This window comes from Varroa jacobsoni, unplaced genomic scaffold (assembly GCF_002532875.2).
Source record: "Varroa jacobsoni isolate VJ856 unplaced genomic scaffold, vjacob_1.0 scaffold_1326, whole genome shotgun sequence".
Taxonomy (NCBI): domain Eukaryota; kingdom Metazoa; phylum Arthropoda; class Arachnida; order Mesostigmata; family Varroidae; genus Varroa; species Varroa jacobsoni.
The window spans coordinates 29,226-56,185 of NW_019214228.1; the positions used below are offsets into that span (position 1 = coordinate 29,226).

At 41.0% G+C, this 26,960-nt stretch overlaps 2 long non-coding RNA genes across 3 annotated transcripts in view; one reads left to right on the forward strand and one right to left on the reverse strand.

Moving 5' to 3' along the window:
* Positions 1-2,127: 2,127 nt before the first annotated feature.
* On the reverse strand, positions 2,128-13,835 carry LOC111268869 (uncharacterized). The gene is made up of 4 exons (XR_002685431.2): positions 13,744-13,835; positions 11,775-11,841; positions 8,698-8,851; positions 2,128-4,305 (listed from the first exon to the last, which is right to left on the reverse strand). It is a non-coding gene; the product is annotated as an uncharacterized LOC111268869 (long non-coding RNA).
* A 335-nt stretch (positions 13,836-14,170) lies between these two features.
* Positions 14,171-26,960, forward strand: part of LOC111268870 (uncharacterized) — a 30,912-nt gene continuing 18,122 nt past the window's right edge. For both annotated transcript variants that reach the window (XR_002685432.2, XR_015314392.1), the window contains exon 1: positions 14,171-14,254. This is a non-coding gene — a long non-coding RNA (uncharacterized LOC111268870). The remainder of the gene's footprint in view (positions 14,255-26,960) is intronic.

Below are 26,960 nucleotides of genomic sequence, written 5' to 3' on the forward strand. Positions count from 1 at the left end.
TAATTTTAATCATAATACAGTAATGGTAAAAAAAACTAAAAGGTGCCTGAACTTCTCGCGTTCCAGTTATTACGAATGATAGTATGGTGTTGCTTTCTTCCACGAACTGCGTATAATACAAGCCTTTTGATTATCCCTAAATAAGCGTGAACCTTTAAACCAGAACTACTGTTAATTTACTTGCTTGAATTTATATGATGTAGGTAAAAATTTGGTTGCTTTAAGTGATTTTAAAGGCCCCTCGAGTGAAGTTCGTAGCCTGTTTTTGTTTTACATATTTCTCGACTAATCCTATCGATAATTATTCTAAGTAACCGCTTGCTTCTGTTCGGAACACTAACACCCTTAATTCACAGTTTTTTTTTTTTTAATAATACTTTTCCTTTAGCGCCATAAACTAAAACTGCTCTCGTCCGTGGCTGTCTAAACTTGTCATCATAGAGCCATTGACGTTCTGAAAGGAATCTCTTTTATTAGGGTTATAGCATAACATCTTTAGCACCTAGCACACTTTTCAAATGATAATTTTGTTACACACAAATACGAATCGCACAGTCAAGCTCTTCGACGGGCGATAAAATAAGGCTGTATTGGCCTACTCTAACTGATTGTTGAAAGCACTAAATTAACAGAAAGAAAACCGAAAACCATTATCTAAAACTGTGAAAAATATATACCTATAGCAGGTGAGTGTCTAACGCAGATCATTTGTTGTGCTTATGCTTATGCTTACGCTGGCTGCTTTGCGTGCACTTCTGACAATCGACAACTATAAAAATTAAGGAGCCGTATCAATTATTAGCTTGAAGAAATCTTTAATATAATCCTTTGTATCGCCTGGCTAGCTTTGAGCCAGAGCTTGAGAGGCACTAACACAGATGTTGCAGGTCTTGTCCTCAGTCTCTGGTCAACCCAGAATCAATATAAAGGTCCCCTCGCTACCTGCTTCACCTCTAAATAAGCCGATCTGACTTTGACGTAAAATTTTTGGCAATTTGGTTTGCAGTGCTTTTATCGAAGAAGTTTCCCGTCGAGTAGTAGTGTATTAAATTATTCGGTAGATCATTGGTAGAGCACTTTTCCGTTTTTAGAAGCGCTATTACCGAAGCGATTACTATTAAGCGAAAGTATCGTCCGTTGCCGTAAGTTTCTATGAAACTTAATCAGTTCTGAAAGGATATCTACACTTTTAAATCGTTTACAATGTGTTTTGCTGCTATATCCTAAGGGCAAGGTAGGCGAACTTTGTAAAACGATTCATAGTATACAGTAAAAGTTTTTTCGAGGAAGCATGCATCTGCTGAAATTAAGGACACCTTACGAAGTGTTAATGCTAAGTAATTTACATGCATTGGCAAAAAAGCTTGATGGCCCGTGGATGGGGTAAGTCTTCTACCGTGAAGGTATTTAAAGAATCTCTGAAATGCAACTACACGTTTAAAGGTTTCTTTTTTTACCTAAACATCGCGTTTCCTAATCCATATTAGCTTGGATCTATGGCTACAATAACTGGAAGGTTAGAAGCATAACTTACCGTTCTTCTGTAGATGTCCTTTAAATTATCTGGGCAATTATGACACGTCTCATGAGACATTATGACACACGAAACTGAATGCTTTCCTGTAGCAATTTGTCTAATAGGCCTCGTTTTCCTCAAGCTTGTCAACAAAAGCTGCATGATGATGTATAATTTTACTCAATAGGAGTCTCTATCCAAAAACATTAATGGAACCAAGCATTTGAGATCTTATTTTGATTTTATTGCATGGATATTATCTGTTTGCGGCAGGCATACGAATTCTTAAGAATATCGAAACAATTGCACGTTTCTAGCTTTACCTAAAAAAATCTTTTATTGCGTTCCTCGATAGTTTCCCCCGAGACGGTAATATCCTTCAAATTACTGCAATGCCGTAGATTCTCCGTTACTCCTCCTTTTGCTTTACGTTGAACAAATTCAGATGCGCTCTTAATTCCAAACGAAAGTTTATCATACGACCAGGACTGTATAGTCTGAGTGACCAGCTGGCTGGGGTTTTATTTCCCACTAAGTAGCCAGGCTTGGCTTCTGGCCTTCCTAAGAGAGTATAACAAACAGGCTAAGTTTTAGAGAATATTGGATGCGTCTGCGGTTTTAATATAAGGTTTTCCTTTATTGTAATAGCAACCTTGATAAATATACGGGTGGGTATCCTCCTTAAAGAATAGCTGTCACTCTACGACGTTCCTCATCAGTTATATGCTAACTAGTGAAGCTCTATTTGATAGCTACACCCACCTAGAATAGGCTGACTGCTTCAGTGCCTTTTTCATCAATTGGTTCTCAGTAGTTCTACGATTTGCAGTAAAGCAGTCGTTCTAAAATGGCTCTCCGCTTAACTCTACTCCAGGCACGAAATATTTTCAGCACTTTAATTATTTTTAATTAGCAGCGGACTGGGGACCAATTCTGCTTTGCATTATTTCTCCCAAATATATACAATATATTAATGGCGGTAACGTTCGATCTCGCATCTTTTCGAAATCAAATCATTTTCTTATTCATTTGGGTTATTCCAGATATACTGATTAAAGCTTTACCGTGGCTGCTTCGCTTTAAATTATGCTCCTAGTATACACAGCACTTGAAGCAGCATCCCGGACCTAGTTTTCGAATAGAGTTCCGTCAATTATACGGTCGGCGTAGCTCAATGGACGTGTTGTCCTGAATTTTGGAAACGCGCTTATCTCTTTTATTACTCGTTTTATTACAGTAGGTGCAGACCCGAGCTTGCGCATGCTCGGCTTCGTTGTTTATGACTGGCAACACAATTCTTGCATCAAAAGATTTTTGGATCCGCATTCGTTTTGCGTTCATTGACTTTATTTAATCGAATTGATAGTTCTAATAATCTCTTAATTTAAGATCCCTTTTTCTGCAATCTACTTCAGCGTGCTCTTTAGCTGTATGTGCTACTTCACACGTCAATTGAGTGTATGATGAATGTAACTTCCGAAGCCGCTACTAAATGTTTTTACACGATTTGCTTCATATTTTAATATCTGGGTCACGCTAAACTACAACGTCAAACGAGGCATTACATTTATTCATTCATCATGTACACAAGTTTCTCTAGCTGATTTACCTTACCTGGACAACCGTCAAAAATTTATCACATTGATAAATTGTCCATACGGATGCACTTCACAGAGGTAATACATCCTCAAGGACACAGTGATATAATATAGTATCTGTACTAGTTGTCTCCTGCGAATAAAGTTCCGCAGGCCTTTTTTAATAAGATATGCGCACTGAAGCTGTCACCTCATAACTTGTTTAATCTATTTCGAATAATTCTATTTTGTTCCGTAAAACTTATCCTTTGTTATTTGACCTGTTCAGTATTTTTTGGACATCTGTCTGCGGGGCCCTAAGGAAACTTCGGCGTCCTCGATCGTAAATTGCTGATCACTGAATCCCCTGGGATGATACCTGCTTGCAGTTTCTCAAACATCTCTTTGAAGACTTAGCTCTGAGCGGTAATTACGTAACTGACTATTCTTTGTAGGACACATTGATTCATTTTTGAAAATAATCCCCATTGTCAATGGTTTAAGTTAGTTAAGAATCAAAAATATAACTTCACTCTTTTAAGTTACCAAATATCTATTCTCCAAACTTAGCGAGATTTGATATAGAATTAATTGCAGTTTATGACGTTATGTTCATTAGCATAAAGCTCGTCTGACGCTCGTTCTCTATTGTGAGTTGCAAGCTTTGTCGAAGAGCGATAACAATGACTGTTTTGTAGAAGTATAGTATGTTAGCGAATGATGATTTCCTTAACTTAACCATTACTTAAAGTATGCATACCTAAAAATAACAGATTAGGTATCAGAAACTAAGGTTTTCATTAGTCAGCTCTCAGCACTTCTTGCTGTGAAGCTCCTTATCTGTTTATTTAACATGGAATGCCTATTTACTAGGTTGTTTCCGGTTTTCGTTTTAATGGTGCGCAAATGTTACGACAGCCTGAGGTTCTTTATTCTGTTGTCGTCGTTTTATTAGAACCATAAAACCTCGTTTTCAGTTCCAATTGCAAAGGTAAAGTATGTTGAACAGCATTTGGACATGTTTTGTTTGGCTCTTTCTGAGGTAGGTCAAAAAGGTGTCGAATTAGGCTCCATATAGATGCGGCGTCCATAGCAAGGATCCTGTAGCTGGATCTGTTACTGCAAAACGTCCTGTTGAGCCGTTTAACTTTGAGTTCGATCAAGATTGCATTGAGCCACTTTTCAACAATGATAGATACTGGTCGAACGTAACTGTAAGGTATGCACGGTACGCAGAACATATATCTTAGTTTGTTATAGTCGCTTTTTAACATCTGCAAAGGATCAGATTCGCAAATTCGCTGCTTTTTAAGCCGACGTATTCGTCTCAAGATCAGAACTTTTGCGATCCGAACAAAGCGATAATAACAGCCCTATGGAGAAAGAACTTTCCAGTGATACGTCCATTTCACTATTTGTAAAAAGAATTAATAATAGGATGTAACAAATAAAAGTTTAATATAATATAGCTATATTTAAGATGGTAGCTTAATTCAAATGAATTGATAAAGAAATCGCTGTCTAATCCGGTTGTTAGCCATATCGACAGATAATTAAAGTAGTCTTTCCTACGACTAAACCGTACGTGCCATGCGTTTAGTACAATCCGTCGTCAATCCGGAACTTTGCGTTGGTAACTGGCTTTCGCAGTCATCTACCGCGCATGTGCCGTTCTCAATAGTCACTTGAATTAGCAGCACATCAAACACCATTTGGCTGTCTTCCCTACAACTACAGCACTGTCACCACCGACGATAACGTCCACCATGTCACAACGTTGATACAAGTTCTGTATTACCAAATTATTTAACCGTAATCCTACTTTTTCCTGCTGTCCTGAATTGGGACCGATACTCGTGTAACAGGTTTCGTTTTGTGGATGCGTACCATTGCCCGCTACTACGTAATATGCATTGCTGTTCATACCAGGGTCCTGACATAAAATACCAAACTGCTACATACAATAAGCGTTCCTGTTGACAAAAATGGGCTATTGACTATGAATTATGGACCTTCAACCTGTACCAGTTTAGTGTAAACGGAAGCATCTGGGTTTCCAGGATGGGTTTCTTAGAATTAGCCCTCTCTAGAAAGTTCCAGATATAAATTAAGATGTTGTGGTTAACTTCGGTAGTTTGAGGTTGAGCACATGGATACAAATAGATTGGGTTCAGCTAAATATTTAATAGAAAATATGTTTTGAAAAAATTAAGCATACGAGACAGGATGAGATCAGAAACGTTGCCGCAAATGTTAAATGGATCAGAACCTTTCGATGGCATAGCTTATTACGAGCTGTACATGTACTAATTCAAGTTTAAGACGTAGCTTATGTCAAAAGATGGCAATATGACAAAGTAAATAATTGGGATTAGAATTAATAGTCAATTCTATATATACTACACGCAGGACAGTTGTTTTGATACAATAAGCGTCAGCTGGGGCCAAATCCGGATTCTCATGATTGTGACTCTGGCGTTTTGTTTACCCCACACCCTTAACAGTATACTTTTTTTTGGGCTTTTAATAGGAAAGTGAATAATCATTAAGTTGATGACGTAATCCGGGTCCTGCGGTCTCAACATATCTTCTGACAGACATATACTCATAAATATATGTCCGCGCAATTTCACACGTTTTGCTGTTTCCTGTTCTCGGTATAATATGTTTCCGAAGTGTGCTACAGGTTCAGTGGCTCGCCATATGGCATGAAAAGGCGTGTAACACCTTCCTCCTCGTTGCAAATTGACGCGTTTCGCATGGTTACAATTTAGTAGCTTTCCCGAGGCAGTTGTTGTTGGCCCCGATATCGTCGTAACGCCGAAACGAGATCGCATCTGCGGCCAGCCTTCGCCAAACAACCGTCTGCACGCGTGCATATATACATAGAAGTAAGATCTCTAATGACAGAAGCATTAGAAAAGCGCCTCGTAAAAAGAGTGGCTGTCTATCTGTCTCCGGCTATCGCTACGTCCATTGGCGACGCTGCCAGACACATTACTGTCAGCAGCACTAATACCATGTTTCTTTCCTCTTGCATCCGTACCTGAAAAAGGGCATCCTGCTGTGACCGCGAAAAGGTAGTGAACAAGTGATCCGTCATCTCTGCTGGGGCCCTTCTCAAAGAGAGAATGGTAAACGCGTGCGTGGGAAAGAAGGCTAGGGAAAACACGGATGAACAACGCAGCTCAAAGTCCGAATCGTTGTCTGGTTTCGATAAAGAGCACCGCAAACTCCATGCCATTAGCATCATCACCATTGCCATAATTCATACGTGGATAAGATGTAATGGGTCCCCAACTGCAAAGGCCACTCGAAGAGCCTTCACAGTTAGGGACAAACCCCGCGTTTTTACCGTCTGTTATAAGTAGACCATACACCGACATTTCAGCCACAGTTCTACAGAACAGATTCATATATTCGTAATTATTGTTATCAGAACGGATTCACCAGGCTCCCGTCACGCCTTATGAATTGACTTGTCTTCTTCTAGCAAGCCAGACAATGCCCTTTGAGTTCACGTCAAGCATGAAAGAAAATAGTTAATCTCCTTCAAATTTATCTTATGCTCTACTTAGACAAATAAAGATGGCAAATACTAGTTAGGTAAGTTAGTGAGGTAAACATACAGTAAGAATGTTTGCTTCTCCATTCATGCTATTCGTGTAGGTTAGGTTAGGTTCGTGAAAGAATCTTTATTACAATTAACGGAGTCAATGTTACATGCGAAGCCTCAGAACTATATTCATAAAATAAGCCTTTGTACAAATTTAGACGTATAACCTAGCCACATATTTCACGCAAGTTCTGGGGGTACAATAATACTCGAAAAAGTGGGATGAAATAGTATATCATGTTGCTATTAAATTATTCATGAAAGGCCAGCCAGCATTATCGCTTCTATGAACAGCAGCCAACAATTGACTTAAAGCCAACAGATGCAATCGATCTTGATGCAATCGGCCTTGAAATTGGGGTTAAATACAATAGATTATACAGAACGCCATTGTACCAAAACATTGTCCAAAGTAGACAATTCTGGATTTTAATAGCTCCTTTTGATAAGTCGTCGACGTCTTTCTATGTTGACCACGAAAGCTTAGCTGGAATACCAGGATTCGTCACTACGGATTAGATCGAATTATTAATTGTCAAGCTAATTCATAAAGCAAACGCAGTGCTTATAAAAAAAAAAAGTAACTTTAGTTATTGTACATAAATTCCACACAATCGACCCCAGTCCGCAACGCCGCGATGCTAGTTTCAGGTCAACCGTATCTTAGTATTATAAACGGTACCTCGCTACATTTTTCTATCTGGAAACGTCCCTAATAATAGAACGAATAATATACTCATTGAATTGGCCAGCTCTTACGAGGCTGACGAGATTGGTTTCTCGTACAATAGTTACGATTTAATGGCGGAGCCATCTGTACCACATGCCTCTCTCAAGGTTGTTGTCATGTGACGACAGTACAAATGCATCTGGACGTCTACGATGTACAAAGAATACGGAAGACGTGTTATGCCTCTTTCGTTGCCATTGGTAGTTTGCCCCTTGATATAAGACTTCGATTGCACCGTCCTCTTGATAATGCCCGTTCCATCCGGTACTCCGTCATCATCGAAAGCTACGCTTGCTCTCGATGACGCTGAATGCGAAATGCCGAACGAACGGGACACATAAACGTGGAGAACAGCGGTCGCGGGGGTTTAGAGGAGAACTAGGGAGATCTCGATGAGGAGTGGCCCCTGCTTTCGTTTCAGAAACGACTCGCCATCAAATGTAAAATCACGACAAACGCCAACGAGCCAGCTGCAGCTGATTAAGACACTAAAACTAGCGAGATAAATGTGCAGATTATTTTAAATTGATAAATATGCTCTCTAGTAATAGGAATTTCGCGCGATTGCATTTTGCCACTTTTATGCTATGCGAAAAAATATTAAAGGTTAGAATAGTTTTTAATTATGATCTAGATTGCCGTAACCGTCATTGTATTATAATGACGATTTTGGGAAGAAAACATTTTGAAATCCCGTTCGAGCCATGGATTCACTACTATGGGTCTACACGAGCATGATATGTGGGTTCATTCCTTAAATCGTGGACGGCACGCGGACAACCTTGCAGCAAACAACGTTCCGTTGTGGTCCCTTAAATCAGGCCATATCCAACACATAAAGATAGTTTATAGCGGGCATAGCATTCACCCGCTTCCAATCCTTATCAGAACGTCGGCGCATTGTAGCTAGCGCTCGCTTTTATTATAATGGTTCCAAAGCTAAATGGCCCGAAAAAATCGCATGCCTCGAGCCATTCCAGCAGGCGGCTTCGTATACGAAGACGACACCCGTAGCGCAAACGCGATCATGCCACACGCGGACATACACGCACATACGGGTGCACGTAAGGAAAGCGAGATGGACGCAACTTACGAGAAAATGCGGCTTTGATGTTGTCGCGCTGGTTTATTACTCGTAGTAAAGCTACTTTATATTAAATACTAAAGTATAACTACTGTCATAGCAGCACTTCGTAAACATATGGTAGCCGTAATATGACAAAATCCAAACTTTACACCCCTTTTTGATTCGACTTACCTAAAGTATACTGTAGCATTCGCAAATACTTATCTTATTGCCGAGAATGGGCGAAACAATGTCGCCTATTCCTTCGAGCAGACTTCATGCTGTCATCAGTGCGTCCGATAAGATAATCCTGTGCGATTGCAGCTTTTCGCTTGATATTACCGGGCTGTCGAAAGAGTATCGGCCATTTTTCAAATTAGATCGATTTATGGTAATCTATCTCAAATTGGGGTCAGCTGAAAGTTAAGATGTAACTGCGGCAAATTTATTGGCATGCTTTTGTTCACTTACTTAAAATAGAACGCCCTAAAAATGAGTAAAATTTAACAAAAAAATAATTATATATTACAGCTTTATGAGAGAAATTTGTGCTGTTTATGGTCAAAACGTGTGATCGAAACAAAATGCTATAGATGGTTTTCGTTCCAGAGATGTCTCTCGTAATCGTCGAAAGATCACAAGAAAAAAAGGTTGATGAAATAAATTACTGTTGATGAAAGTTGAGCAAGACTGACACATAAATAGCTATGATGTCTACAATGAATTTGCTATAAGGCACCTTCAAGAAAGCTGGCTACAAAGAAGCTCTATGAAAGTTATGTACCCGATCGTATCTGAATCTGCAAAACTTTTTCCACACCCAACGAAAAGAAGTTGATCACGGACAATGACAAGTAAATCACCTGCGACAATTAAGTGTAAATAAAATAAAATAAAAACATGGTGTTTCATCATCTTTAGTATAGCCCAGACTGACGTCGAACTATTTTGGATGGCACTGGAAAAAAAATCGCAAACTATAAAATATTACCACTTGACAAAACGATTGATTGATTCCGGCCTCTACTGTCAACAACTAACAAAATTACAACAAGCCACTGAAACAAATCGACCGGAACTGGTAAACATGTCCCCATAACCATAGGGGGTAAACATCCCCCATGACAATGTCAGACCGCATATACCCTTTTCAGCGACCCGATGGTAATTTCTATTGATTCGCAGTGTAGCTCGGATCTTGCACTATCCGCTTATTCTTTGTTCATTTAAGGGTGTTAATTCAACTTCCAATAAGAAGAGGTTGCAAAAACCAGCTATCACAGTTTTTGACCCAGAAAAAGTTTTACGGTTATGGTGTTATCAGAAAAATGACAGAGGTCGTCGATTCAAATGGCGCGTATTTAATTTAGTCGTATTATTTTGAAATATAAAGATTATTTGTTTAAATTTTGGCTTAAAACGATTAGTTCTTCAACAGTCCAATTATCATTAGTATTGAGCGATAAATGTTTAAGAAACCATGTCGAACTGGAAGGCATATTTCTAAGCGAATTTATTAAAATCCATCTTAGGTAGAAAATTATTATAGAACTTTGTTTTAATTGAAAAGTTGTCGCTACTATATTTTCGGTGTCGTATTATTGAACTTCACTGTCATCAGATAGAGTTTCGATAGGTTGACGTTGGATTCAGTCTTCAACGAAGCAGCTAGCCCTGTAACTGGGTTCCGTGCTGCTTATTTCTGCCCAAACATATTGCTGCTATATTACAGGGCAGGGGCGAATGGGAGGCATCAAGTCGCAGGGGAGAAGATGAGGGAGGAAGAGCAAAGGGATGTTGTAACGGGGGGCGAATAAGTCAATAGGCTAAAGAAGTGAACGACATTTTCGCTTTGGCAAAACTTGATACCTAGCCAGTAACATGCAACGACTAAACAAGTGACCAACAGTATGATCTGATAACGATGACAGTTGTATGTTTTGCGGACCACTCTATGCGCATACAAAGATCAGCACTTCAGCGCTTTCTATCGAGATGTATTGAACCAATACGTACACGTCAGAACAGGCCAGTGCTTGCAATCATGTTCTGTACCTTCGAAAATAATAATAACGATAGCCTATTGCTATTACTACTACCACCACCTGGAGTGGCTAGCGATTTTCGGCAGCAGTTTCGGGACTGAAAAGAAGCAGAAACTGAGCGAGGGAAAGACTCCTGGGAGCAAGGAAAAGAAGGCAGTCAGAGTGAGGCAGGAAGACGAGGGGACGTGGGGCAGCGCTTCGCGACTTGTCGAGCAGGTCTCTTTACCCACGCCAGCTTGCCGTAGTCGCGTCTGCTCACTCCTGTCGCCGCCGCACAACCTAAAGTGGCGTTCATTATTTAACTTATTGTCCGTTAGCGCGCGACCGAGAACCAACGACGCAGACAACGGGCAGGTCGAGGAGTTGAGTGGACAGGCAAGTAAAGATGGGGGAATGACTGTGTTGGAGGCTCAAGCTGCGTCGTGAAGCCGTACCCCTCCGTGTTCTTCATCTCTATCACGCACACATACGATGTATCTCTGTTTTTCTCTAACTTTTGTTCTGTTTTGGATAGACATGGGCCTTTGGCTTAACCGCTGTGTGGGGGCGAAACAGCTACCAGCAAAGTTGGACTAGATAGGGACTCAAGAAAGGGGGTTTCGACGGGGTGGTCAGAAAAAAGCGCTAGGGAGGTGGGAAAAACGAGGGGCACTCCTGAGCGGTGGCCGACAAAGTAAATTAGATTACCATCGTTCTCGACTTCCTGCCCCCAACTGGCCCACTCTAAACTCAGTCCATCTTCGAGTCGGCGGCCGAAGACTCCTGTCCCGCCGCTACGGCCGCCATTGGAGCCGGAGAAACTTGCTCGCCCTATCCACACATACAACCCTAAGTCAAGCTGGCAAGTGAAGCCACGGCTGTTAGACGCCGCGCTCTAAGGGTCGAAAAACTCCCTAATTCCCCCATACGAAGTACTCGCTTCTTTACTCGGCCTATATCCGGAAAGGGTCTTCTTTCTTACCTTGGCCTCTTTGCCGTTGTTGCTGGCTCTGACGTGGTTGTTCAGGCGTGGTACACGTCCGAGCCCAAAAGTAGTGCTAGTAAGGACTAAGAGCTTCTCCAATTTAGAGTCGTTACGAGTTTCGTACAAACTCACCATACAAACACCTGTATTGAACGGTTTCGTTGCCACGTTTGAAAGACTAAAATCGGAAATGTACCCATATTATACTAGTAATTTAGTCATTATGCCACACGTATTGCTGCGTCCGTTAGACTGGTTACCTCAACGAAAACGCCTCTCGTCCTTATATACGTCGTCGCCCTCACTGGTTTTGATTCTGTACATAATCTGCAAAATAACAGATACATTTATTGAATAAATATGTCAGTATTTTGTCCAACAGAACAGCAACTTCAGAACGATGTACATATTGTACCTACAATGTCTAAACCGTAATCAATGTATACTGTAATGGTTATGCAATCACTTCAACGGTGCCCATCAAGAACAAATCATCATCCCGATTTCATGTTTGTGAACTTCGTTCATATAGCTTTTACGGACAGTCAAATTTATATGGGTCAATTGATATAAATCGCATGTTAGAATAAGAAGTGTGTTGGTGAAAACACTCTCAGTGACCATTTGAAATATCCGGTATTAAAAGCCAATATTCGTAGGGTATAGAAACGCTTTCCTATAAAAGTTTACGTCAGTAGACATATCACGGATTTGGAACAATGGATCTTTAAATACATTTGCTAGTACTCTATGCTATAATGTTAATATAGTATACAACTCTTGCAGGTAACATGATGGTATTTGTATGTTTTTGCTTCATTATCAATTCCCTTCCGGACAAAGCAATTTAAGCAAATGCACATGGTCTCCTTGATCATCTCTAATACCGCCTTTGTCTGCTAGATCTCAACTCTTTAATGAAAAGCCTGGCAATAGGGTGGCGGTGAGCTCTGTAATCCTCGCACTTGTTCAGTGTCTGCGAACTGCTCGTATTGTGAGAGCCCTCTCTACTGATAGGTCCCTGGAACAATACTATTCAACAGTACCAAGACATATCATAGCCAGAATTGCTGAGAGTCAGCTATGGAAGCAAGTTTTTATGCAAGTACGTAAGCTTTTGTTTTTATTTATTTAAAACTGAATTTGGCCGTAGTAGCTCCCATTAGGCACGAACACCCCTGTTTAGATTTCTCAAAATGGTAATAGCAAATAGTGATGTTTGGAAATAGGCGCTGCCTACACCTCTTACCTGCTACGCTAACAGGGCAAACCTGCCGTTTCTTAACACTTCTCTTTCTTGTATATATATTTTTGGGTCCTATAGCACAGTGTGGAAAGACCTATTGGACCCGACATGCATATAACTCAGGTAGCTCAAAGTTGCTCAGAAATTGCAACGTTTTAAGCCTATACAAATGCTCGAGTGTTGAACTATTAACATGGCTGGAAGCTATTTTCACGACTACATGGTATTTAAGTAGACATATTTATTATAGCACTTGTCCCATATAATGTAGTAGTGTGTATGTTTTCTCTAGGCACAACTGTTACATAAGGATAAATCTAAGAAGACGCGTTGTACATCCGCCATATTTGGTTCAGAGGCTGACTCAATTTTTTCGATAGAGAAGTTTACATATTTTTTATATTGTAACAAATTCGTCAATCAATTGTCCCGTTCATCTTGTATCGTTCAATTCGTTACCTTTAATTTGCTCGATAAAAGGCATCGAGCTCATTGTGTTAGAACAAAAAGACGCTCTAAGGGTTATCAGTCATAGCATAAATTACTTCCTGCACGCGTTTGTGATGCCTACTACTAGTAGCTACTAGATAGCATGTAATAGTAATAGACTCCGCCATAACTTATTGCTTTATGGAGTAGGCTATCAAGTATCGCACAAATGTAAATACGAATAGCGTTTTATGATTATTTGATCAAAGCACGAGACAGAAAGCACCTAAAGGTGAATCGTGAGTTTTATACTATTATGTGCCTAGATACTGCGCAGAATCAAGCCTGTGTCTCGCCTTAAATCGCTTTCTCTATCCAATGGGTGAAACGTCGCCTTTTCGAGAAGCTTGGAAACAGTAAAGGGGAAAACCGCACCGTTAAGTTCTCTTGACGTCAGGTGATAGTTAGTTTAGAGTGCTTAAAGTGGCAGGTCTTGCGTGCGTTTCTCTACTGACGATGGTGGGCAGGTGGAAGAATGGGTTGGTGGTCCTTACCTGCTGCCCCTTTACTAGCCAGGCCTCAACTTGCCTCTCTTGATAAGGGGGAGGATGAAAGAGTTACAAACAACGTGGTAATAGGGACAAAGCGACGGGTGAGAGCAATAGCTCAGGTAGGTCGGAGACAGAAGACTAGGGAATTTGTAGCACTCGAATGTTCGGAAAGCATGTCACTCTACTGGGCATATACAAACACACCCGCAGTTGAGGTGAGATGCTTTCTTAGCTTGTCCGGCGCTCGCCCATCCGCTTGCTCACGCAGCTCCCTGAAGACTTGCCTAATGATCTCCTTCACCTGTTTACTCGAAACAACAGTTCGCCTGCACCTCTGTCAGTTGCGCCCTTTTCTTGTCATGGTCCTTCTTTTCTCTTGCATCTGTCTCGGTTTTTCTGACCGGTTTGTTTTTCGCAGCGTCGGCATTGCCTCGAGCAATACATACCGAGGCATCAAGGGGCAAAAGACAGACGTCCTACCTATCAGCCGCCAACCATCGCCACCACCATTAACGTACGTTTTGCCCGCTGCCAGCGGTTTCCCGTTTTTTTATACTTTTACAGAATAACGCTAAACAATGCCCGTCATTCTAACAGAGTCAACGCACACAGCTACACGTGCACAAAACACAGAAAAGCACAAAGAAAGGTAGAAAAGCAGGCTCATACAAAAACACGGCGCATATACGTATAAGTACATATACCCGGGCGAATTCATATAGGCTTGACCGTGCGTTACTTGCTGAAGTGTCTTTTAGCTTGCTTTTATCCCCGTTTACGTTCCTCTAAGGAGACGCAGGCAGGGAAGAAACATTTTGATGTTCTCTCTTTTTTAGTCCTTCGTTGCGTTTTTTCTTCTTTTTTTCATGCGCTAACTGGTTGCAAGCCTGTCTAGCTAGTTCAGCCCCACTCCGATGTTCACTGATCTGGAAGGACCTTGGAGAGATCGCAAACGGCCAGGCGTTGGCGCTTCTCTGTTGGCTGAAAGACGTCGAAGACAGAGAGCTCGGCATAACGGCTCTAGCTAAAGCTTTGGATAAGCGTGGCAGTTTGAGATGGGTGGGGTTTAGGATTTAGGGCGGGAGTGAACCTTTTTGGAGACCGCTGCTTCGAGAGACGCAAGCGGAGGTTGTTTCCCCCTCTTTGGTAGCTGGTGGTCTCTTTCGAGCGACTTGTTCGGTTCTTGAGGGCTAAATTGAAGGACTTCCTGTAGAGACATCGGCGACGGAAAAAGCGCGCAGACGACCCAACCCAACACCGAAGTGGCGACATAGACCGACACACACATACAACAAATCCACGGTCACTCACTTCTAGTCGTCATTGTCGTCATCGTTGTCGTTCGTCGCTCGTTTGCTCGACTTTGACCGTTCTCTGGCAGCTTCTTTTTGTCTTTCGGTAGGTCGACTGCTCGGCTTGAAGCAAAGAACCTCGAAGCAAAAGAAAGGCAGAAGAGACGATGGGAAAAATTGCTGCTGTGAGTTGGTGGTTATGGCGACGGCGGCGGAGAATGTAGTCGAAGAAACGCGCCGATAGCACAAGTAGCATCCGCGACAGTTGAAACTTGGCCGCTGCTGATCCTGCTGGTCCTACTATGGCTACGCCGCAGTGCAAGGATGGAAACAATTTTTCCCTTATTTGATCCATCCACTTACTTCATTTGGGAACAAATAGAGATCACTGGCTTCCGCTCTCCCTTCCGTTTCACCAGACAGTCATGAGCAGCTCGCCCGTACGTCAGCCCGCAGGCGAGCAGATCTTCGTTCTTTTCTCATGTGGCCACCGTCACCGTTGCGACGTTGCCATACGTCGGCTGAAGCCCACTACTACCGACTGCCTTCCGGTGTCAGCACTTCTTTATTTCTCCGGCTTTCCTAGGTTTTCGAGCTGACGCTGAGAACCTCTTTTTCGGGAATGAGTGGGTTTGTCCCTTTGGCAGAGTACTACTGCGGCGGCTGCTGATGTCACCCTCGCTTTCTTGCTGTATTCGTTCTCTCATTTAATTTGAAGGATACTTGGTCGCTAGGTTAGTCAGCCACAAGAATTCAGAGGCTGCTAGATGGCTAATGCATTAGAACGTTCACCGGACGAACGGCGTTGATCGACTAAGTAAAATAGCAGTTATGCAACAGACGTTTATACAATAGCTCTTAATCTATTTTATTATATAGACGAGCAGGCACGCAGCGGCTGTTGAACAATGAGGTCCATTTAGTTTGTATTGTAGATATTTAGGTGAGGGTGCATATGCGGTTAAGTAGGCCTATACATATATAACGAAAAATAATAATACTGTCTTGCACAATAATAATAATAATAATAAATTTGCACATTGCATATGAATGAAAGGACGCTACCGTTGAAAAACTTTGTTACTACCTTTCGTTTCCACTAATCCCTTCTCCTAACTGGCCAAACTGACTCGAAGAGCTGGAGAATCCATCTTTGCATTAGTCCATATAAATAGGAATCGGTCGTTATGTCTCCTACTTTCGTTCAGATAAACACTTGATTTATAAACAAACGCATGGTCCTTCAAAACATTGTTTAACAATTATATATTAAAGCAAAGCCCATGTGGTAAAATTAGTTAACTATATACATACGTTTGTAGTTTGTATCTCAACAGATAAATAATCCACCAATATTGCCGCCGACGACTGTGGATCATTGTGCGATTTGACGTTCATTTCGAACCGACTAGTTCTCTTCTACAGATTGAAAATATCCTACGAGACATTCAGCTTTGTCGATACTTTGAGTGGGTGGATCTTCTATCGAAAGGAAGAAAAAGAGTGGAGTGCCAGTGTATGTGTGCGTGTTCTACGAAGTTCCGCCCTGAAATACTTTCGCTTACTCCCAGAGGAGTCCAGCACTCAACGGCGTGGCCTTGACTCGATTTTGAGCGTATTGAAGCTTTGGCTTCCACCTATGAAGCGGGACCGCTTCGAAGGCCGAAACACAGTCTCTATTGTGCCGGCTCTTTCTCTCCTTTGTTGCAAGGCACGTATGCTGACCCTGCGGTGTTTCCGACCGCCGAGTACATTCCGCTTTTCACTGTTGGGACAAACGATGGTGAACGTAGAACATAAGCAAGAAAAAAAGGTGGCGAAAGAACACAGCTCTCCTGGTCGATGCCACCAAGTCAATAGTCGTGACGAAACCAAGAAGGAGCGACAGGCGCTAGCTAAAAACGATATCGTTGCTCTCACAAAGCGTTGACAGAAATCGATAAGAATACAGCAGACCAGAACGCGATAAAGGCCTAACGATCTTTGGAAGGAAGTTTATCGTTAAGTGATTTTGCATTGGACAACGTCGTATAGAATGTGTTTAAGAAAATGTCAAAATCGTTGTGAAATGAATTGTTTGTATAGCCAAGCACCGTAACATGTGAGCATAATAACTCGCATAATATTCAATTTATATATATATATATATATATATATATATATATATATATATATACATATATATATAGGCTTTTCAAACTAACCGATAGTGCCTGAGTCCTAAGTTTAGGGTAGGATAACTCTGTGCGACAAGGGCTACAAAATGGTTCCTACTATGTGCAACATATGGAGGTGTTTACGGTGCTTCAGATTATGTAATTATCTTATCGGTCAATATACAGGAGATGATTGAAGGTAATTGTCTATAAATCCCTTGGTGAATTAATCACACAAACGAAAATTATTGCGGAATAACAACTTTTCGTTCCTACGATCACGTTAGATTTGTCGTCACTGTACCCGTATTTGAGTTAAGAATAAGCGCCACCGCAGCTGCTGGCAATAACCTGTTGAAGCCATTGAGACAGGCACTGCGCTGGTTAACTGAAGATCGTTAAAAACCAAAGTTTTTGAGTGGTTTTTCTACATTTATGTATAATTTCGTAGCACTTCCTGTCAAAACGTTTGATGACTGCGCAAAACATCTATCGTTATTATTATCATGGCAAGCTCTGAGATTTAAATTATAGTTTTAATTAATTGCGTTTCTGAAGATTAATCAAAAACAAAAGAAAATATATAAGGGCAATGCTATCGTGTGGTTTTCGATGGGCAAGGTTGGCTAGCGAACTTCAATAGACTAAAACTACTTAAAGTACAATGCATATCGAACCCTGAATCGAGTCCATATAATGTCTCGGCAAATTATTATATAGGGCAGTTATTAATATCCGACACATGAGTCCAAAGTTGGGCAGAGTAGTGGATAACAGTTAGTCCACCTATTCATTAGTTACTTACATGTGGCCAGCTAAGGGGAGGCTGCAAAGCATATTCGTTTAAAGTGGCCGAGATTAGAGTATAGCACTAATACCGTACTCTTATACGAGGCAATCCAAACTAAATTGTATTGAAATCCATGTTTACAAGTAAACAATACAGACTAAATATCTCTTGCATAAATGTAGGTAGTGCGAAGCGTGTAGCATAAAAATCTTGAAAAATATGAAACTACTACAGAAATGTGGCAATTTTTAGAAAATCGCCAAATTCAATTCTTTTTCGTGCCCCATTGCGGCACTCTACCCCATGCTCCTGTGCGACTTGCACATATCCCAGAAATGGGGAACGTGGGGTTAAGTGAACCGGCCAGGTAGATTGCGTCTGGTCTCTGCTACCAAACAGTCGCTACTAGCACTACCACAAATGCTTGGCGAGCGGGCTGGTGTTGGCTGACGCCCTACCGAACATCACGATTTGAATGAGCTACCATTGGCCATTGCAACGAACGCTTCTACACAGAGACCCTCCAATAGCCTCTGATTCAAATACATACGCGGCCACACGGTCTGAATGGGCAAACGAATCGACGCATTGACGTTCGATAGCGGCTTGTAGTGCGGCAAGAAGGGATCTGTAGGGGTCGTCGATTCTAGAATGAAGCCGGCGCCGAACGCTTCTGGTCACACCGCAGCCTGACTGGCTGATTGGCCGTGCGGCCATTCATCCCAAATATTTCTCAGGTTGCATCTCTCCTCAGAGTGTACACAGGGAGAAAACTGCATGTGTATGAAAGAGATGGAAAAGTTGTGGAAAAGGCGCTCTATAAGATCGGAAGAGAGGCACGTGTAAAAGAGGGTTGTAGTTTGCTTTGCCGACGTCAGAAGAACAGGCAGGCATCCCTACGCTAGACACGTACGTGACTGCGGCCCATCCATCGTGCAGCCGAGGTGAGCCAGTCATTGCACAGGCCTCGCCTTGCCGCCACAACCGCGTGGCTGTGCTCGTGGGCTATCGTGGCAAAGTACTGGCTGAAGCAAAAAGCCAACGAGCTATGATAGGCGTGTTTTGGTTTGTCTACCGTTCCCAAGCCACTACCAAATGTTGATAGATACGCGTGCGTAGTCGTTGCCGCGTTCAGTGCAATTGTTGAAGGCCGTTGGCCGAACGGGCATTTATGGAAAAATCACCTTCTTGCGTTTCGTGATATCTTAGGACAGCAGCACTTGATCCCTCGTCCATTACCAAACCTTCTGGTAGAAGGTTAAGTTCAATTATGCACCGTAAGGCAATAACGTATGGTCAAGTTATAGCAAAGGCGTAATTACATTTCGTTTCCTGCTGGAAGCCAACTCACAATGCAATGCTTAACGGCAATAGTAAACGTAAAACTGGAAGCTTTTGGCCGTTATTATTAGGTATGGCAAAAGAAGTAATTTGACGAAGCTGCTCACAATAATGTTGTTCTAGCTAGATGTGTAAGCTCAAAAAGGAGTCGACAATGAGTCATTCAATAGATAGCGGCTTCTTTTTAATGAAGATCATTTACGATGAAGAAAAAGTTGAAAAAAAAATGCATTTTATAGTCTCTAAGTTATCTACGGCCATTCGTTACGTTTCGTGATGTAGCTACCACGAACTTCCCAAAATATCGTGAAGGGTCATTTCACTATATTGTATCGTATTGATTTTGGAGTACTTCAGGTTCTTGTACGCCATTTTTGAACGAAATCATTATAGTAAACAAAGTTGTACACAACGATTTCAGCACATCAAAACAACGCTAGCTTAGCAGTCAGCAATCTTCCTAGCAAGTTCGATTTAAATCAGCATTTCTGTGTTCATGCTTTGCCAATCTTGCTCATTTCTGATGGCTAGGGAAATCTTTGTTTTCTTATTCCCTACATACTCGCTTCTAGAAACAGGGTCCATTTACATATGTGACTCTCGGACACAAAACGATGTGGACACACACTTTATTATCCTGTCGGGTTCGTGTAATAAATATACATTCGATGATATTATTAGGAACAGATATAATCATATTACTATAAATTTAGCAAATTTAAAACAATTCTACTTATAAGCGCCATAGTTAGTCTAGCTGGTTTAGCTAAGTTCAGCTAGACGGATCGAAAATGCGGCGATTGCAAACTAATCTTTAACAAATAAAATAATAAAGAGCCACTAGTAGATGAAACGTCGTATAAATAAAGCGTCGCAAATATATTTTCCATTTAGACAAACACTATTGGATATTCTAACAAGCAAATTTCTACTCAAAACAGTATGTATATTGTACGTATTTTTGACACATTAAAAGCAGTCCCACAAAATGCAATGAATGTAATTTTGAGCCAAGTGATAAATTGAGCCCTGGATACTAAATCAAAGTAAAATAAACAACAATATAGGCAATAAAAAACTCGACATAGAAGCCTCCTATTAGGAATTAACAGATGCTTAAGCAGTCGAGGGTCTGAACGTGGCCGCATGGACAAACTTTTCTCGCACTTCCCTTAAAGCCAAACTTCCTATTGCCGAGCATCCTTAGCGATCTCCTGTACGACCAGTTACCGAAGTAGCACTTTCAAAATTAGCAAGTCTAACTTTTTTCCGTCGGTCGAGGCAATCGTAGCCATCGTTTTGCGCACAAGGAATAGAACTGTTCCCGTCTATATTTGCGATGGTTGCAAATAATAATGGTCACACCAACTCCATCCAGCTCTATGCCTTGTTTTTTTTTTTATATTTCTTAGGTGCGAGACTTGTCATCACCATAAGCCTTTACATTAGCTGGCGCTAGAATCCACCGGATATCGGAACGCCCGATTTGAGACTCCCAAGTTTATCTCCAATCAAAGCCTAAATTATCCTCAACACGAAAAACGCTCGTATCAGAGAAGGAATTCTTCCGTGCTCTAAATTTAACTTGTTCGTGGGTTTCGCACGTGACCCATTTAGTCGCACCGGTTGGATTTGTTCTCTTTGTTTCGTTAAACTTTAGTATAATGAACCGTGCTAAGATTCTAACGGGTCGTTTACTTTTAAGCAATGGTAACTTTCATTAGACACACTTATTCATTGCAACGTAATATGTATAATTCCTTAAATCGTTTTCAATCTTGTTGAAACGTATGGAGAGCAGCCTAATCCTTCTAATTGTAATATTCTATTTTGAAATTCAAATTATTAGAAACGTCCAAGTGTGAGTAGTTTCCCATACAGGAGTAAAGCTACATTAGCTAAGCGTAAAATCATACATAGTATGCAGCAAAACAAGTATGGTCCTGTTGCCGATGGGAGCCATATATCTACCTCCTCCGTACCTCGCTAACAATCGTGCTCACCGCTTTAGCAATGCAGTAAAATAATGAAAGCACGGGAAATTGCAGCAGGAGTGATTCAATTGCTGAAACCCTTCAGTTCCTCATGCGGGGTCAGTGTTTGTGACTGATTTACCAATGCAAAAACTCTTCTGCATTCGTGTCGATCGAGTAGGTTCTCGGATGGTTTATCGTAAGAGAATATCAAAACACATATATATATATATATATATATATATATGTTTTAATATTCTCTTACGAAAAAAAACTGGGGTATTGTTGTCAGAACAGCTTATACACGATCAAAAAGCAACTGTTTCCTGGAATACCAGCCATCAGAGAGCGCTGATTCCAGCTTCTGTAAATCGAAAAATGTCTATTTAATAACAAATCAATAGAACACTGAAAAGATGCGTAGCTGGTGCACTAAGTACCCTATGACTATTTTGTCTTTATCGCTTATCATATAGTACAAGCTTTATGCAAACGATTGCGAAAGCACCCTGGGATTATTGTACATTGCTTTACGCACAGTGAAATACAAAGGGCCAACGTAGTTTATGGAACAATGTGTAATATTGAATTCCATCTTTTCGGAATTTCGATTTTTTGGGCCTGGCTCCTTTATGTGGCCAACACACCGTAACCATAGTATAGTATAGTATAAAGCTCAATTGTGTTTTGGCACAGAAAAAAACCTTGAAAAACAGACCAAAACATATCCAGATAGTGAAAAATTTTAGGACAAAGATTTTTGACTTTTGGGTAGAGTCGTAGTAGCATCATCACCAGTATCAGTATTCATGCTCCTCTGGACTATCATTGTCTTGACAATTGGGCACTAACCATTTAAAGGACGCTATGTTGCCAAAGCGAAACATAAAACCAAGAAGGAAAATTAAAAAAATTATCGCAAATATTACGCCGACGTGCGTTTGCCGCATGCCACAGACGCTGTCTTGGCCGACCAGAGAAAGGAGAATTCTTAAGTGGCGCTTGTCCCTCGGGACAGAACTCTCTCAGCTTAGCGTGATGACGAACGCGATTGCCACGACTCCTTGGTGCCCCCATCGCTTTGTTCTTTCACAATGCTATTCTCCTTTCGCTGTACTCTAGGCTGAGTCGCAACTTCTTTCTAAATTGGTAAAATTATTGTTATTTTCCCGTGCGGAAATGGCTGCGAGCCGGCACTTTCCCTTTCTCACTTTTGTCTTTTTTGCCTCCCAGGCTCAGCGGGGCCGACAACGAGAGAGCGATTGCAAAATTGCGAGTGTCAGGAGACCAAAGACATGTCCGGAATGCAATCTTTCATTCGGAAATCTTGGCAAATGTGGCTATCTAACTGCTCTCTCACTGCGAGTGATCAACTGTGTGTGGGCTATCTAACTAAATGCCAGATTTTGTTGTTAAAATGTAAATACTAAGCCTACGTTGTCCACAAAGGACAAATTTGTGCTAAAACTAGGCCAACGACAAGCGTTACAGTAAGTGTGCGGGTCAGATTTCCAACTGTGGAAGTTTCCTACAAATATTAAATTATATAAATAGCCGCAGCCAAAAACGTTTCAGTTAGTCGAAACGTAACAAGCCAAGGAAAATTGAATTATATATCTGACTGCTATGATAGATTTTGTTTCCCGATTTCCAGATTTAAAATAGATCGAATATACCTGTTACGAGAGCTATCTAACTCCTTAATTTGTCGCTTGCTTGCGTACCTTACCCGATATCATTTTTTTGTCGACGCCTGTGAGCCCCATTTTCCTGACACTGATTTAACAGCAAACGTTGGCATCACTTCGGAAATTTTTAACCCATGTTTGTGATTTTTTATTTCTACACAAACCAACTGATGCAGAACGACGAACCGATTCAATACGGAACATAATTCCTTGGACTTGTCGGTTTTTCAAAAGAGCTACAACCATCGGTGCCTCCTCAACCGTTGCCTGCGTGTTTTCACGATCTAATCCGTGTCATCTCTTCTTCTACCCTCACCAAGTGTACGAAAAGTAAACGAGTTTCAAGGCAGAACGCGTCAACAGCTTACCAATGCTCAGGCTTGGTCTATGCCACCCCACCCCATTTAGAAAACGATAACAATAGACCTTCGCGTCCAAGTTTGTCGTAAATGTACCTAGACCACAAAAAACCACTAGGTCTGTCTGACGCATTTCCTCCATCGATTTTGTCACGTTGCGATAACTCAGTTCTCCCTTTGTTTTTCTTCCCCTTTCTCTTCTTTTTTTTGTCACTTTCCGCGAAGCCTGATGCTCTAATATAATTTGCTATTGAAAGGGCTTAGTCGACTGGCAAGTGCTATAGCAGAAGCCCGCCAACAAGTCCTGCAAAGAGTTAACTTTTGTCTCACTAACACAAACCCTCGTGACTCTGGTTTGGTCAATTCCTGCAGCGGAGATGTTTGCTAGGATGTCGACAACGAAGGTTATGCAGCAACGCTTCCTACTATTGCAAGAAGGCCCCCATATGCACACTATAGCTCCTCTCGACAAAAGGTTTCCTCCCCTTGTGAAGCGCCCCATTCGCTGTCGAAAAAGAAACTACTTCAGGCCTATGTGTGTACATACATATATGAAAGGACCATGCTAGTATGCATGCCTTTAAAGGAAGAACAATTGCTGTTACTGAAGCTGTTGTTGCTGGGAAACATATTTGTTCTTGTTGGTCTCACATAAAGCTCAGGCGCAAGCAAGTGAGTAGGGAATTCAACACGACCTGTAGCAGCATTAATTGTGAAACCGCACAAAGAGACTGAGGAGGGGAGATAAAGTAAACAACAACAACAACAGCAACAACAGCAGGCGGGTCTGAAAGACATCCACCTTGGTTTTAATTAGTCTCTCATAATTAAACGTTTAGTTAGTCAGTGATCTACCCATATTTGCTCGCACATCTAATCTCAAACTAAGCCACTATCAAAATATCGATCGATCCTTTTGCCATTTATTGTTTTGGTCTAATAGTCCATTAATATCACTGATACCATCTATAAATCTCTCATCCCCGGTTACTTAATAGGGGAATTTATTAGAGATAGTAATATAATATAGATTATCTTTGTTATTGCAAGCGTGTCGTACGACTTTTTGATAATAAATTATATTTCGCAATTCTTTTTACACAATTTAGGTATATTTGGTTTATTAAACTTTAGCTAATCATGGATACATTGGGCAAATTAGAACTACAAAGTGACGTTCAAGACTGTTTTCGAAAAATAATTATTAGGCTCCTTGATTTTTGGTAAAAATTATTGATAGGTGACCATGTGACATTCTTGTGGACATTTTATTACTATATATATATATATATATATACATAAATTCATTCCGGAAACAATCTGAAACAGAACCAAAGATTTTTCATAGCCGAACGACTGTGTTTGGATTCAGTTAAAAATGGCATTGAGCTAGGCGAAGTGCTTGATAGATTCAGGTGCGTTCGAATTATGCACTGTTTAGGGATCGCAATAAATACAGGCAAAAATGATAGATACATATTTATATACAGGCTATATCCTGTACAGCTTGTAACAAACGAGCGTTCAAATTAATTAGTTTATGCGAATTTGTGATGCAGTATTTGTGTTTCAACGTTTCAAATCTATCAAAAATTACGTACACTTAGAAAGAAACGGGAAATTTTCAAATCAAACCTGACTTGAAGTTTCAGACATCTAGCTAACCGTCTTACTTACCGTAAAACCACAATGCTATACAATTATTTTATCATTTCATATTGTCTAATCAATTTTGCAGCGCCATCTCTTTCATAATGAACCTTAAGTTGTCACCTTATTTTCCGTATGCATCATTTATTAAGAATACTGCAGGCTAACCTGAAGACAAAGCCTAATTAAAGGGCTATTGCACAACGCTCCTCTAAAAAATGCTTTACTACCTTGTGTTAATAAGGCACATCAGTTACTGTACGTGCTTTGTCCGGGCCTAAATTTCGGGCATATGTTGAACATAAGACCAATGAAATAAGCACTATAAGGTAATCATAGAAAAGAGGCTTATTAGACAGGTCAGCGGTTCGCTTGCTACAGACAGCGCCGCGGTGACGCTAAGCGGTAAACGGACGGTAAAAATAAAGTTACAGCAGCAGGAATAACTTAACAGTAAGCATTTAAGATGAAAGGTAACCGCTTTGAGCGAACTGAAGACGCAGATGCTTAGAACTTAATGGTATGCGGAATCTAGAAAAGTCTTCTTAGATGGAACTTAGAATGAGAACGAATTAAAGATAGGAAAACTCGCAACGCTGCTCTGTGTCCCCGTGTTTATTTGACTTGGTCTTCCTCCATTCCTCTGGTCGTCGACAACTGCCTTACGAAAATGGAAATCATAACCCTTCCAGAAGCTTGGTCTCGGAAGATGTACGGCATCAACTGGTGTGAGTCCGACAAATGGATTTTCTTGCGACACCTAGGCAGACCGGGACAGTGCAGACCCCAACCGCTGATTCAACGCTGCCCCGATACTCTCGCCTATCGTTCTCTCCGGGTGGAATATAGCGGCAACCGAGAAACGAGCGAAAAGCCGCGGCTGTCATAACGAAACCTGTCATTTTTTCACTCTTGGGCCCTGTTGTCCTTCTCTTCGACTGGCTGTAGTTTCTGCTTTGTTTTTACTTCTCCTTCCTTACAACATGCGCTTCCTTGCACCGCGTCTAGACGCACGCGTAGCTCGCAGCTTCCATTAGCTATCAAAACTGCGGTAATACGGTAGCTTCAGAGCTTAAATATGGTTACCTTTGTTGTGGGAGATAAGCAAATCGCATCAGTCGAAGGAAAAATAGGGAACTTTGTTCTTTGGTGTGAAATGTAGTGTTTGCTGGGGATAGGATATCGCTGATGTAGTACCCATTTCGCACTGAGCCCGGAAAAATAAGACCCAAATAAGCTGAAAAATTATACACAATCTAGTTTCTGTTAGGCTATCAGTCAGCCAGCGACATGTTTTCATAGCAGAAACTGCGAAATCCTCTATTAATGTAACTCATGGCACGCCTAATAAAGAAGATCTCTAGCGGCTTATAAAAGCCTTTACAAAGCTTAACGTGGCGTGACGTGGGATAGACGGCATGCACCACACTATTAGAATAAACTACTTTGGCTAATCGTCTCTTTTCCAATGCCAGATTGTTCAGCCTAAAGGCAGTCTTTTGCATTCAATCCAAATTCCATATTTTTTACTTAATAGATACAAGATTTCGTATATATATATATATATATATATAAATGCATTGATTCAGATGTTTGTTTAGGTTGTTCAAGCAGGTGTTTTCGCTAGCGTTCATGACTGCCTTAGACGTATCCTTCATGTATATATAGTGTTCAATGAATTTTACTACTGAGATTCATTGTGACCACAATTAAAATTGCGTTAATTGACAAAAGTCATCCCAAATCCCATCGGTTAGTGGTTTTGTCAACCACATAAGAACTATTAGAAAACAAACGCAACTCTAAGCGACATCTTACGGCCTAGTTTTAGTAATAAAAAAGGTTGACTTCACTGTCGCGTTCAGTTGTTAAGTGAGAAAGCCTCTAGCGACCGAATCGTAGCCGGTTGAAAAGCTGACTCGCAGAACATGCTTAGCAAGGCAGTTTGGCTTGCGTCTCAAGATATAGGAG